Source organism: Trichosurus vulpecula, chromosome 3, assembly GCF_011100635.1.
Source record: "Trichosurus vulpecula isolate mTriVul1 chromosome 3, mTriVul1.pri, whole genome shotgun sequence".
In the NCBI taxonomy this organism is placed as follows: Eukaryota; Metazoa; Chordata; class Mammalia; order Diprotodontia; family Phalangeridae; genus Trichosurus; species Trichosurus vulpecula.
This window is the reverse complement of record NC_050575.1, coordinates 24,911,542-24,924,817: the sequence shown is the minus strand read 5'-3', so window position 1 is coordinate 24,924,817 and position 13,276 is coordinate 24,911,542. Positions and strand designations below refer to the sequence as shown.

Here is a 13,276-nt window from a genome sequence, read left to right as displayed (position 1 = left end):
AGATAAAATGAGACATTTGTAAATCACTTTGCGAACCTTAAGCAAATGCTAGCTATCATTATTATTATCTGTCATAAGCTTAGACCTAAATGCAACTAAGAAGGAATCAACTAATATTCTTAACATAATCGGTGGGCAAAATATATAATGGAACATCACTAAAACAACACTCATTAATAATGATAATTCAGCAGGTAAATCTAGCAAGGACTGAAGAAACCGAGAATGTTTAGCCTAGAGAAGAGAAGACAATTTAGGGGGACCATATTTGCAGACTACAAGTATGAATAAATGAAGGGAAAACATTTATTAAGTGCTTAGTATGTATAAAGCATTGTCTTAAATGTTGGGGATATAAATAGGAAAGTAGCACAGTCTCTGTACTCAAGGAGCTCGTATTGTGATAGGGAGAAATAAAATGAGATTTTAGTTACAAATCATATAGAAAGGATTAGTACAGCTGCAAAGCAGATACTAGTGCTTCTTTAATGTCTCTTGCATTAATAAAATCAAATCTATTTCTAAAATATTAATTCTGAACTTAAATATCAAATAAAATAAGCATTTGCACAAAGTAGACAGAAAAAGAAGATTGCACATGAAATGAAGTGCAGCTATTATACTGAGCTTGTACATGTGGCTTTCAAAGCTATCCCGCATCTCTTTTTCCTTTTTTTATTGATATCTTTAGATTTTTTAAATCACCAAAATTCAATCCCCCAATTTCACCTAACGCCTCCCACACAGCTATCTCATAAACAAATATGTTTTAAGGAAAAAAAAACCACAAAGACTGAACAATACATCAAAAAAGGTCTAAATATATGTACAATGTACCACACCTGCGAATCACCCCCTGCAGAAAGCTTTTAAGGTGAGAGGGATACTCCAGTCACAAACTCAAAAGAGAATGACTACAAAATATTTGTAAGCAAAGCCTGAAAGAAAAACACAACATGGACACAAATGCAACTAGAATTCCTAAAAGAGGTGAAGAATGAAAAAATGTATTTACATGTGAAATAAGAGCACTAGAGGAAAAAAACAGAAAAGAAACAAGAGCTGCAGAAGAAATAATTGGAAAGGGAACTAACAGCTTGGCAGAAGGGGCCACAAAACATTGTCCAAACAACAAATTTCCTGAAATTAGAATGAATCAAATAAAAGCAAATAACTCTATGATACAATAAGAACTATTTGAACAAAGTCAAAAAGACTAAAAAAAAAGGGAGAGAAAATGTAAGATATCACAAAGCAAAACTAACCTAGAAAATGGATAGAGGAGGAAAAATCTAAGAATCATTGGATTATGTGAATGTCATGACTAAGAAGAGTCTAAATATCGTAATATCGTATTCAAAGAAATCTTAAAAGAAAATCTGCCCAAATCTCTTAGAACCAGAGAACAAAGTAGAAATATGAAGAATCTGCCAGTAGTCTTCTAAAAGAAACTGCAAAATGAAAAACCCAAGGAAAAAGATATCCAAAATTTAGAGCTTCCAGGTCTTAGAAAAAATACTGCAAACAGCCAGGAAGAAAGAATTCAAGTACCAGGGAGCCGCAGTCAGGATTACATATGATTTAATACTATAAAGGGGCAGAGAAACTGGAATATAATATTCCAAAAGTACATGGGCTTGCAGCCAATAAAAACTTACCCAGCAAGCCTGAGTATCATGCTGCATGGGTGGAAAAAACCCCAAACCTTTAATGAAAAAGAAGACTTTTAAGAATTCCTGATGAAAAGGCCAAAGCTGTATAGAAACCCTGAAGTATGAACACAGGAGTGAAGAGAAATATAAAAAGGTAAACATGAGAAAAAAGATAAAGGACTAAACAATGATAAATTGCTTATCCTCAAATTTGGGAAGATGATGTGTCCCCTCTGATTTCTATCATCATCAGGGTTCATAGAGAAAATTCAAATACAGGCATACCTCACAGAAACTGTGGGGTCAGTTCCAGACCACAGCAATAAAGCAAATGTTGTGAGAGTCACACGAAGTTTTTGGTTTTCCAATGCATATAAAAGTTATGTTTACATTTATACTGCAGTCTATTAAGTGTGCACCAGTACCTACTGATAGAAGTCAGCTAGGTGGCACAGTGGATAAAGTGCTGAACCTGGAATCAGGAAGACTCATTTTCCCGAGTTCAAATCCAGCCTCAGACACCTACTAGCAGTGTGATCCTAGGCAAGTCATTTAATCTCAGGTGCCTCAGTTCCTCATTTATAAAATGAGCTGGAGAAGGAAATGGCAAACCATATCAATATATTTGCCAAGAACTCCAAATGGGATCGCAATGAGCCGGACACGATTGAAAAATGATTAAATAACAACACATAACATAACATAACATAACATAACATAACATAACAGAACATAACACATGAATAACAACAAATAACAGAGAGGTGAAAAATGAGATATATATGTCCAAAGCAGAATTTTTGTTTTTTGCTCAACTATATATGTATGTAACAGGGTTTTGTTTTTCTTTCATTCTCAACTGAGGTGGGGAAAATGAGGTGGGCAGGGAGGGAGGGTGAATTTTTGCTGGTAAAAGAAATAACATTTAATTTTAAAAGCCAAACAAAAAAGTATCTCTTGCTCAAAGCAATTAAAGGTATATGATTTGTTTCTCTTTTCATAAAGTATCCACACAATGGTCTGGAGGACCTTTTACTGCTTCACAGATACCTGTAGAGGACTTGAGCTCTCCATCTTCACTCCTACTTCATGATTATCTTTTACATTTTATCATGTTACAAATTATATTTTTCATGTTACTTACAACTGGCCTTCCAGAGATGTTGGCTCCTCAAGTCTGGGAGGAATTAATACACTAAGTGGATATTTCCTTGGTCTTCACAGAGCAACCCTGACTATTGGTTGAAGAGTAAATAAAACCTCACCTCAACCCTCTATATCTGGCCAGCAGCAAACAAAGCTTTATGATGACAGCGACCTTTGAAGTCACAGAAACCTGCTCTTCCCTGAAAACTGTATCTGTTAGCATTGTCCTTCTACAGTACTAGACTACTCTTTCATAACCTGTGACACTGTGCCAGGCAGGAAAACTAGGCATAATTTCAGCTTCTTATCCAACATCCTCCACACAGTGACTTTTCTTCCTTTGAACTTCACTCAGTCTAGATATAATATTCTATCCAGATTCTGATGGCTATTATCTACCAGCTCCAGGAAGTCACTCTCCCCTCAAGAAGCTCAGAATATGACATTCAGTCTCTCCCCAAACCCTGCCCTTTTGACTTTAGAACTTCAATTTATTTTACTGAAGTAACTTAAAATACCCTCACTTCTTGGTTTGTCAAACTCCTCAACTCCTATGACCTATACCTTCACTCCACAACAATCACTCATGGTGGACTGTCTCTTGCCACCGTCAATCACTTAACTGCTAAATATGAAGTCTTTTCTCAGTCTTCAACCTCGACCTCTCTCTGCAACTTTTGATGCTACTGACTAGTCCCTTCTCCTACAGACTCTTGTCTTCCTCAGCTTTCGTGAGACTACTTTCTCATGGTTGTCTACCTACCTGCTGGATTGGATCCTTCTCTGTTTCCTTTGCTGGATTATCATACATTCTCCTCTTCCATAAACCCCCTCCCAAAGGCTATTGTCCCGGACACTTTTTTTTTTCTGTAATACTTTCAGTTATCTTAGCAATTCATCAGCATTACTCAAATGCCTCCCAAATTTAGTTATCTAGCCATGATTTCTCTCCTTTAAGCTCTAGTTCCTTATCATCAACCGCCTTCTAATCATCTCCACCTGGATATTGCACAAGTATCTCAAACTCAAGAGTCCAAAACAAAACTCATGATTTCCTCACAAAACATCTACATCCTCTAAAGTGCCACTTAAAGGGCTTCACCGTCCTCCTACTCATTGACAACTTCTCTGTCACTACTGATTCTCTTCATCTCCCCTGTTAAACAATAGTGCCAAATCTTGTCAGACCTATACAACTCTTGAATCTGTACCACCTTCTCTCCACAATCTAGTTTAGAGGATCTTAATTTGGTAGCCATTAACCTGTTAGAAATTTTTGATAACTACTTCAACATAATTAATTTCCTCTGTAATTTTTTATTTTATACATTTCAAAATATTATTCTGAGAAAAGGTCCACAGACTTCACCAGACTTCCAAAGAGGTCCATGACACACAAAAAAAGCAAAAACTCCTGTTCCTAGTTTAGATAATTAGTTCAGTTTTAGACCAGTTTGAAATGCTGTATTACTGTTCAGTTGTGTCCAACTCTTCATGACCTCATGGACCACAGCATGCTAAGGCTGTCCATGTGGTTTTCTTGGCAAAGATACTGGAGTGGTTTGCCATTTCTTCTTCAGTGGATTAAGGCAAACAAGTTACTTGCCCAGGGTCACATAGCCACTAGGTGTGAGGCTGAATTTGAACTTAGGTCTTCCTGACTCCAGGCCTAGTGTTCTATCCACCGAACCACCTAGATGTCCCATGTGCCTACCGGATACCTCATTTGAAATGTACAGTAAATAGTGAAGCAATACTAGAGCTCAGGAGAGAAACTAGGGCTGGAAACATATACCATAGAGTCATCAGCATAGAGATCATAAATATACCTTTGTGAGCTGATGAGGTCACCGTGGATGACTACCAAAAAAAGAGAAGAAAGCCCAGGACAGAGTTTGGGGTACACCCACAGGGAAGGGGCCCTTATCACCTTAACCTGGACTACTGCAATAGCCTTTAGATTGATCTCCCTGTCTCATACCCTTAAAAAATAGCAATTAATAACATTTAAATAGTGTTTTTAAGGGCTGAAAGCATTTTATATATTTTACCTCAACGCCCCCCCACCCTGCCCCGGCTTCTTGGTTCATTAAATTCCTAAACTACCATGTCTTACATCATACATTCTTAATCCAACTCAGTTACTCACCCACGGTCTAATAGAATAATGGTCTGCAATGGGATTAGGAAAAACAAAAGAGGGGCAGATATATATACATATATACACACACACACACACACACACACATATATATATATACACACATATATACATATACACACATACATGTATGTATATATGTACATATACACACATATATTTATATGTATATATGTGTGTGTGTGTGTGTGTGTGTGTGTGTGTGTAGGATAGGAGAGATCTGAGTACATTTGTAGACCGAGGGAAAGGAAAAAGTAAAGAAGGAGAGACTAAAGATGAAAGACTAGAGATGATCAACAAAGGAGGAGATAGGGTTAAAGGCAAAGGTGGCAGGATTATCAAAGGAAAGGAAGATGATGATTTCATCCTCTGATGATCCTCTTTGAGACTCAGATAAATAAAGGAAGTGAGGAAATTTAAGGATGAAGGAGAGAACATTATTGAAATGGCTGACCATTAGGTAAAGATTAGGTATGGAGAAAAGTGAGCCATAGTTTGGGAGAAGACAGGAGGATGTAAGGAACGAAGTTCATGATTAGGATGCTATTTGGGAGGAATGAGTGAACAGGAAATGCAGAAGGACAGGAGATTATAGTCAGAAAGGGGCATTTCAGAAGTCGAGCTCATAAAGAGAACAGTTCTAAATAATAATGATAATGTCTATAATGTTACCATCCACCTAGATAGCAGATGTAGAAAAGAAATGAGAGTGACAGAGCTTAATGAATTCAAGTAACCTTGAGAACAGAGTGTTACAAGGGCTGGCAATTTGGATACTAAAGAGTCCATGGGTAAGACAGTCTAACGAAAGTGAAACAATTACATGCAACAATTCTGTAATATAAAAAACATAATAAAAGGACAAAATATTTGTTTCATAGTATAGTAAAATTATCTGAAGGCTGAATTATTTTCAAATATAACTATTGGTATGACAATTGTATAATGAATCACTTATAACTATTTTAAGCCTTTGTAAATCATATTTATAGTTTATTCCAGCTTATCTGCTCTACATGTTTTTCATGTTAACACCTTCAGAGAATGTTAATAGAAAACTGCTATGCTGGAACAGACACCCCCTCCACAAGCCTGATCAGCACTGTGTGCTTAAAAAGACCACATAAATTCTCATCATGTGTATCACTGCGCAGCAGGAAGAAAATGTACTTTGGAACTAAGTTGAACTTTGGTTAGTTTTTGGAAGCGTAAAGGTAGTCAGTTTGAAAACCTATGACTAAATACCTAATGGCATGTCTCCCCTTATTTTACCTTTATAATTCTGCCTCAATTTCCACCTCCAATAATGGTTTTGATAAACAACCTACCTTTTGTTTTCACTGAGCAGTCATCCTTCTACTCTTTCATTGTGAGATATTCTGGCAAACACCACCTAAAGGGCTCTTCTAGAATTTGTTCATTCCATCTTTATCAGTCCGACTATCGGTACCACATATAAACTTAATCTATGTTCAAGGAATTTCAAAAGTCTCTTACAATAAAAAATAATCATCCCCACACCTACACATTGTTGAATTGCTCTATCCCAGATTTTCTATGGTTGTAATGTCTTTTAGCAGCCAGAAGCAATAAAAATAAAATTATCAAAAAGCGACAGTTTATTACAGCATCTTGTCCACTCGAGGCAGCAGCACTGTCTTCTTTTGTAGCTTGTACAAAGCCTGTCACATTTCTGTGTGATCTACTAAAGTTCTACCTCAATACCTTGTTGTGGTATGAAGGTGACCATAGGTTGGTTTTTCAAAAAGGTTTTATTGCTGTTGTCTTTCGTTTTTTAGATTACTGTGATTTTCCCTTAATCCTCCCCCCACCCCCAGCATTGTAACATAGAACATTTAGGCAAAGACAGCCAACATTGTAAAAGAGTATGATGGATACCATATTCTTTAACATTAATCCCTGTCTTCCTACCAAGAACCGAAAGGTGTTTCTTTATTAGTTTTCCAGGACCAAGGTTGTGTATTAAAATTCATGAGTTGGTTGTTAAAAAAAACCATTAAAAAGTGTTATCACTTATATCATTGCATATGTTGTTTCCATTTCTGTTTTCTTTAGTCTGTATCACTTCATGGAAATCTTTCTAATTCCCGGAATTTCTTCTCTTTGTCTCTTCTTTTGGTGCAGTAATGGTTTATAACATTAATATTCATATAATAATTTATTCAGCCCAATGGATAGGAATCAGTTTTGTTTCCAGGATTTTGTTTTGTTTTTGTTTTTGTTTTGTTTGTTCATTTTTGCCACCACAAAGAGTAAGACTATAACTATTTTGTTATAGCTAAGACTGTTCTGTCAATGATGTCTTTGGGACTATATGACTCATGTGGGATTGCTAGGTCAAGGAATATAACCATTTTATTGACTTTTTTTTAATAATTCTAAAATGATTTTCAGAATGGCTGGATCAATTCACAATTCCACCAATGGTATATTAGTGCATTTGTCCTCCCACAATCCTTCTAATACTGTTTTTATATTTATCTTTGTCAATTTGATGAAAATAGGGAATTGTGTTAGATACAACATTTGAATTCAGGTCTTAATGACTCTAAAGCTGGTCTTATATGTAATATACCATGCTGTCTTTTATGTCTCTTGAGTTCTTGAATCTTATGCTAGCAAAACACATAAGCTCTGGCAGATCTATCAAGCTTCAAGTTTGAGACAGGTAACAACCTGCATGATTGATATCTAAGAAAGCCTCATGACCATATTGATCATAGGATAACCAATATTTCAATCAGTCACAGTATCTCAAAGACTATTAAAGTTTACTAAAAGGAAGTCATCCTTATCTGTTGCACAAAGTAGCTAGATAGAATCATGAATTCATTGACATAGTCATCTACTGAAGGTTTTGTAGTAGTAACGTTTAGAGTAGTAATTGCTCAAAAAGGTAGGCAGCTGTGATGCAGTGGAAAATACACATTTTGGTCTACACACCTGGAATCTAGTCCTAGAATTAGCTGTGTGAACATGAATAACTTTCCCAGTCTAATTCTCCTCATCCATGAAATGGGAAAAAAAAAACATTTTAATTACCTGTTCCATAGGGCTGTTGTGAGAACAAAATGAGACACAACACACACATACATGCATACATACACAGATACATTTTTGCAAACTTTAAGGTACTATAGAACTGTAAGCTGCTATCTTTATCATTATCACCATCATTACCATTGTTTATTCATCACTAGGAAGCAAGTAGATGAGTTTAACCACTAATTTAGTACACACACACACACACACACACACACACACACACACACACTTGCTTGAACTAGGGCCGCAGAAAGACAATGGAGTGCTCAATAGCTGAAGAGGAAGAAGACCTAGGCTGGTTCACATTCAGGAATTTATAGAGTGCTTTCAATAATTCCAAAGGGCTCCCTGTCACTAAAACCCAATATTTTCCTGGTGATACTTTATGGCTGACAACTGTACAGCACCATGAACTTAAAAAACCCAAAATTGCAGGTTACTCAAGATCAATGAGAAGATGCATATTAAGCATAAGTTGGGAGAATATTACAAAAGATGAACTGTTCATCTGTATTATCTTTGTGTCCAAACACATCTGGAGCATCGTATTCAGTTTTATAAGCGAAATTGCATGAAAGATGTCACTGTAGATTTATATGGTGAGAAAAGGAGAATAAAAGTAAGGAACAATAGATGTACAGTTTGGAGTGCTGGTGATGCTAAAAGACTGAAAGAAAAATCTCTAGCACACTGGAAAGATCTGCAGAAAGTCATGGATAAGATTCACACGGAAAGAGAAAACACAGATGAGTCAAAATCTGCTCCGATGGAGAAAGTACCAACACTGATAAAATCACAAAGTCAATCTCTACAACTTCTACCCACTCATTGCTTCTAGTTGTACCCTCCAAGGTCACTTCCATCTCTAGATCATGATTTTTGATCCTGGAGTTAAGCGCAAGTCTAATCTCTTTACCATGACACAGCCCTTCAAGACAGCTATTGTGTATTCCACAAATCTTCTGTTCTCCAGGTAAACAGCCCTAGTTCCTTCAACTAATTCTCATGTGGGCCTTCACTGTCTAGAACAGGGGTCACAAACTATGTGGCCTGTTGCCTGTTTCTGTGTGGCCCTTGAACTAAGAATGGTTTTGATATTCTTAGTGAATCATACAAAAATAGGTGATAGGACAGATTTGGCCCACAGGCCAAAGTTTGCTGACTCTCACTTTAGAACATTCTCCTTTGGATTTTTTCCAGTTTGTCAATGTCCTTCCTAAAATGTGGTGCCTATAATTGAATAGAATACTAGAGATGTGGTCTGACTAGGTCAGAATACTAGATTATTGCCTATCATGTTATAGACATGGTTTCTTAATAGCACCTAATGTTATACTGGTTTTTGGCTTTTTTGGCTATCATGTTGCATACTTGATATTTATTGAGAGTTTAGTCCACTAAAACTTTCAGGTTTTTTCTAGACAAACTTCTATTCAGCATTGTCTTCTCCATAGAGAAAATATTCAAATTGACTTTATGAATCCAAGTTTAAGATTTAACATTTGTTTCTATTAAATTTCACCCTATTAGATTCAGCCTATCATTCTGAGAGGCAGTGTGGAGTATAGTGGATGGAGAGCCATCTTAAAAAGCCAGAAACACCTGGATTTATCTTGCTTCTGACACATTCTGGCTGTATGATTCTGGGTAAGTATCTTAATATCTCAGTGTCCTAGATCAAAGGTGTCAACTGAACAGCCAAGTCCATAACACTCATAGTGCTGTTAACTACATTAAAAAGTAAGTGGGAAATATTTAACAAAATTTTTAAAAATGACAAAACATAGGTAATATTGCATTTTAAAACTGAGTCAATATGCAGGAGCATACTGACCCAGAAAACCACATGTTAACATTATTTAGGTTTTATCATATTATTACTTATTTTGTTAAATATTTCCCAATTACATTTCAATCCAGTTTGAGCTGCACTCTGGAGTGCTGTCGGCCACATGTAGCCTGAGGGGAGCATGTTTAACACCTCTTTTCCAAACAATTCTTTTAGATACTATGTTGCAGATAAGGTGTTGATACAAGTCTCCTTACTAGGGAATTCCCTAAATCAATGAAATCAGAGGTCCAGTCCCTATCCCTATCCTTAATTCTACCCTGCTGCCATCATTTTGGATCCTGATTCTAACATCTTTCCTCTGGAAGAATGCAAGGGCAAATTTGATAAATATGCTATCAATAACTCCCCAAGTCACTGATTAAAATATTAAAGAACATAGGGTCAAGGGAAAATCCTAATGGAAATTCTATCAGAGAGTTCCTTATAAGAATAGGTGATCTCACTTGGTACTACCTCCTTCAATTCAAGGATGGTGATTGTCCCACTGCACTCTGTCCTGGTCAGAAAACATCTGGAGTATAGTATTCAATTTTATATACAGCTTTATAAATTCATGGTTTCCCTTTCTGAAAAGTATTTTTGAGTCTGAGGAATGTTCACCGACTATAAAAGAAAAATAATAACATGAATTATTTCAGTTGTAGGTCTCCACAACACTATTCTTTCAGCTAAAGGCTTACTTCTTATCACAAAATCTTGATTTTTATCAAGATACTTTACAGATAGTTATTTTCTCTAAATCTATTTTAAGACATTAATTATTATAATAAAAAATCTTGATAATCTGTAGTTTTCTTTTTTCCCATGGGCTTAAGTATTAGCCTTAAGCATATGTCTCAGAGAAGCTCTCTCTACTGGATTTCAGTCCCATATCACCAACTGCCTATTGGATATTTCAAACTGAAAGTCCTGGAGAGACATCAAGTTCAATATGTCCAAAATTCAACTTATTATCTTTTCTCCAAAAAGCCACCCCTAAAATTTTCTATTTCTTTCAAAGGCACTACCATTTTTTCAGACTCCCAGTTCGTAATCTTCATATTGTTCTCTATTCTTCACTCTCCTTGACCTCATATATCTCATCAGTTGCCAAATCTTGCCATCTCTACTTTCACAGTATCTCTCATGTCACACTCCTTTCTTCTCACACAGATAGCACCTGAGCCCAGGTCCTCAATACCTCTCACCCAGATTATTGCCATAACTTTCTAATTGGTTTCCCTACCTTGTCTCTCCCCATTCCATTCATTCTCAACTCAGTTGGTAAAGTAACCATCCTAAAGTGAAAATTAGACCATGTCACTTCCCTATGCAATAAATTCCAGTGGCTTCTTATAGCCTCTAGAATAAAATACAAATTATTTTGCTTAGTGTGTGAATTCCTATACAACTTAGTCCCAACCTATCTTTCTAGCCTGACTGGACATTACATAACCCTCCCATATTCTGTGAACCAGTCAAATTGGCCTCTCTGTTCCTCATAAATGATATTCCCTCTCTTACCTCATTCCCTACACATCGTTCCCTATCTCCCCATCTACATACGTTTGCACTGGCCATACCACATGTCTGGAATATCCTCTCTCCCTTTCTATACCTCAAAAAATCTCTTTCTTCCTTTAAGACAGGTCTGCACAACATCCAGCCAAAGGATTTCAGGCGGCCCACAAAAAATGTAGGGTTGCCATTGCACACTCTCCTGTTTGTTAGGTGACCCCCAATAACCAACCATCGTCAGTCTGTTTCTAGTCTAACTTATGTGCAGCCCAAAGAAATTTAGTCTATTTTAATTTTGGCCCCTACCTACCACCAAGCTGTGCAGGTTTGCTTTAAGATAAAGCTCAAGAACTATCTTCTGCATGAAGCCTTTCCTGATTCCCCAGCTGCTAGTCTTTTCTTTCTCAAACTACCTTGTATTTTAGCTATTTCGTATATGTTTGCATTTATTCCCCTTATATTTATGCCATATAGATAGATACACATTTATGCATATCTGTCTACTCCATTAAAATGTACATTGCTTACAAACAGGATTATTTCATTCTCTATATTTCAATGCCCAGCATGTAGCACAGTGCCTGGCACAAGGTAGGCACTTAATAAATATAAAATGCTTCTTGATTTCTTTTTAAACAGACCATTTCAATCATGCCCTTATTCTTTAATCATATAATTTAGAATTAATTCATCAATCAATAAATATTTATCAACGCCTACTATATACAAGTACTATGCTACACACTAGGAATACAACTATAGAAATGAAAGTTTTTGCCTTCAAAGAAATTATATTCTATTGAGGGAAAAAACATGTATGTAAGTATATACAAGGTAAATGTAAGACATTTGGGGAGTGAGGAGAGCAGAAGCACTAGCAGCCAGGGAAGAAGAAGAATCAAAAAAGGCTTCAAGTAGATGGTCAGAGGTTAAAAGGACAGAATAAATTCCAGGTATGATGACAGCTCATACAAAGAGACAGAAATGGGAGAGGGAATGTTTTATGTAAGGAACAGTAAACAGGACAGTTTGGCTAGATTGCAGAATGTATGAAGGGGGGAGTAATGTATTATGAAGTTGCAAAGAGAGTCTGGAGCCAAGTTATGATGGACTTTAAAATGTTGAAGAGAGGAGGCTGGATTTGATCCCATTGGTAATAAGGAATTAGTAGGGTTTATTGAGTAGGAAAGTGAAAAAGATTTTGCTTTAGCAAAATCACTTTTGCAGTTGTGTGGAGGATTCAGGACATGCTCCTTCCATTTTGCTCTTCTTCCTCCTTGCCTTATGAAGTTGTTACTTAAAGATTTTAAGTCTGAGACTAATAAATATGCTAGAGTAGAAGCAACACTAGATTTGTAGCCAGAGGGCCTAAATTTTTATCTTAGCTATTACTGTCTGTGTCCTCTTGGTCAAGTTTCTTGCTTTCTCTAGGCTTAATTTTCCTTATATGTAAAGTATGAGTTGGACTAGATGATCTTTAAGATCTCTGACAGCTCTAAATCTATGATTCAATCGTTCACTCTAATCACCAATCTATTGTTGGAGAGATTTTTAATACTCAAGAGTTCCATATATTGCTGAAGGCCTGGACCAAAAAAAATTTTTGAATGACTCGGCTAGATTTTTCATGCTATATTTTTCATAAATATAATAGAGATATTTAAATGATGAGAAGATGCTTTGTTAAATATATAAAAATATAACCTGTATCTGATTGCCTATTGTCAGGTAGGGAGGGAGAAAAATTTAAAACTCAAATTCTTATAGAAAATGATTGTTGAAAACTATCTCTACATGTAATTGGAAAAAATAAAATACAATTAAAATAATATAAAAATATAGAACTAAATTACTCAAATTTATTTTTGGTTATACTAAAAAAATCTTATTACTAATTCAGAT

At 36.0% G+C, this 13,276-nt stretch overlaps 1 protein-coding gene across 2 annotated transcripts in view; it reads right to left on the bottom strand.

The window, feature by feature from the left end:
- Positions 1 to 13,276, bottom strand: part of FNIP1 (folliculin interacting protein 1) — a 140,322-nt gene that overhangs the window by 76,742 nt on the left and 50,304 nt on the right. The gene's annotated exons all lie outside the window — the stretch shown is intronic.